The sequence below is a fragment of the Rhagoletis pomonella genome, unplaced genomic scaffold (genome assembly GCF_013731165.1).
Source record: "Rhagoletis pomonella isolate Grant_MI unplaced genomic scaffold, Rhpom_1.0 Rhpom_scaffold_00004, whole genome shotgun sequence".
In the NCBI taxonomy this organism is placed as follows: Eukaryota; Metazoa; Arthropoda; class Insecta; order Diptera; family Tephritidae; genus Rhagoletis; species Rhagoletis pomonella.
The window spans coordinates 21,270,207-21,272,611 of record NW_023458558.1 but is presented as its reverse complement, the minus strand read 5'-3'; the positions used below and the strand labels follow the sequence as shown (position 1 = coordinate 21,272,611).

The 2,405-nt window shown below is 35.6% G+C and overlaps 1 protein-coding gene across 1 annotated transcript in view; it reads left to right on the top strand.

Annotated features, from left to right (window-relative positions):
• LOC118737212 (homeobox protein B-H1) overlaps positions 1 to 2,405 on the top strand; it is a gene marked incomplete in the record, with an annotated part of 25,200 nt that overhangs the window by 22,216 nt on the left and 579 nt on the right.

Below are 2,405 nucleotides of genomic sequence, written 5' to 3'. Positions count from 1 at the left end.
TAAAAAAAATGCTGGGGTATAGTAAAACAAGATGGCTTACTTTGAAGTCAGCAATTGAACGAATTTTGAAACTTTTCAAACCACTAAACAAATATTTTTTAGAACAACCTCACTGCCCAAGCATTCTAAAAACATTCTTTGAAAATTCTACTTCAGAAATGTGGCTTTTGTTTACACATTGTCAAGCATCTCTTTTCCATAATTATATTACACAAATTGAATCGCAGAATATTTGTATGGTAGAAGTTGCTTTACTAATAAAACAACTGAAATTAAAAATCACAGAACGCAAAGATGAAATTTTTTTACCACTGATGATCAAAAAAATAATTTCGGAATTTGAGAGAGCAGGAACTGAAAACCTGAGTGAAATTAAAGATCAAGTCTAAAAATTTTATATTAATTGCATAGATTATTTAAATCAGTGGGATCATGCATTTAAAGAGGTTGAAAGGATGGAATGGGTACTTTTGCGTACAATGCCATCTTGGCATGATGTTGAAAGAAATTGTGTATATATTATGGAAAAGAGAAGCCAAATTAAAATTAACGACAGCGAGTTATTTGATGAGTTCACATGTGTTAAAAATTATGCGACTCCAAATAAGCTAAAGGAATGGACGGACGGTGGAAGGCTAGTCGACAGTAAATGGGCTGAAATATTTCAACATTTTATGAAAAATTCCATACCTTTTCAAAATATTTTAAAAATTGTAGAATTTAATTTGTGTTTACCAGGTTCAAATGCCCCCACCGAAAGAGTATTTTCCATATTAAACAATATATGGACTGATGAAAAATCGCAAATGAAAATTGAGACTGTTAAATCTATTTTAATAACGAGATGCAACTATGAACTGAGTTGCTTGGAGTTTAGGGAATATTTACAAAATAAGGAAAATATAATTAAACAAATTTATGCCGCAGAAAAATACCAGTGATTTGTATTTGATGCACAAATTTTTTTATGGCATTGTTAATTAAAATCAAAGCCAATGAAATGTGATGTATGTGCTTTATGTGAATTTTTGTCACTTTTAATAATAAATACGTTTTTATATAAAAAAATGTGTTCTGTTTTTTTTATTTAAATTTATGGTCACCGTACTTATACAGCAACGAAAGTACTGTATCTTGGTAAATATTCAATTCAATTGCGCGCATATTAAAATGACTGCGTTCATTCAGAAAAAGCATCCGTGAAGTAATTTGCACTCAGCTACAGCCATACATATAAATGAGTGTTGTCACCGCTCTGTAGTACAGAGCCTGTACGCTTCCATATACATACTAAGATGTGAACATTCAAATACGTGCGTGCTAAATTTTGCTATGAAAATATTATTTTTAATCACGAACATTTTTAAACGATAATTTAATATACAGTGTTAATTTTTAGTATGCATTATTTCCCTCAGTGTACGCTATATATTTCTTTAAAAAAAAATAGCACACAGCATTTTAAGTTTCACAGCTATACTCAATCCCGATTCTTGCATCCTCGTTCGCGCACTCTGGGCACCGTGAGCAAACCATGTGCGAGATGCGGTAACCAATCCGAGTGTAGCCTTGGGTCGCGCCAGAAAGAGGGGGAGCTTCGGTAGGGCCAATCCGACCTAGTCGGTTTAAGGGCTCACTGAAGTCTGCAGCGTCTGTTCAGCAGTTATGAAACCCCCAGAAATGAAAAACCAAAACAAAGCCTCGAATGAGACCGCCGCTTATGAAGTCGACCACGGCTAACTTCTTGACCAAAATCGCTTAGGGCGGTTAGAGTGCCAATAAGAAGAAGAAGAGAAGCATTTTAAATATTTTTAAAATCTCAATTTTATTTAAGTCTTTATTTTACTCTTTACTTTCCATTTACTTAGTTATCATAAAATTTACTAAAAGCTTTATTTAAATTTGCGTTTGAGACTCTTCATTTTTTTCATTTCAGCTTGTTGCCAACATTCAAGCCAGGCTCTGCAACGAGCCCTCGATGGCCCTCGATGTACTCGCCGTGTGGCGGTGACAGTGGCCGTTCTCTACGGGGGAACTGTCGTCGACGTGCGGCGCGGCATGTACGAGACCCAGTCGAGAACTTAAGTGCTTATAAGGCGCAACGTTTAACGGATGAGTTTGTTGTTGTCGTGTGTGATGTATAGATTGTGTGCTGCAAATCGGTTGGAAAAACCAAGGAGTGATCAAGTTTTTGTGGATTTATAGTTCCTACTGCCGCGACGCGACGTAACTGAGCAAAACGCTTCATTCGCTTTAAGTGCAGTTAGTTGCCTTTAGCTTTGTGAACACAGATTCGCATTACTTTTATAGTTTTTTTTATTTAAAGTTCGCACAAAACACTCCTCACTCCTCTTCTGTAGCGCAACATCCACCCAACATTTGACAATTCTCCATTTGCTGTTCTC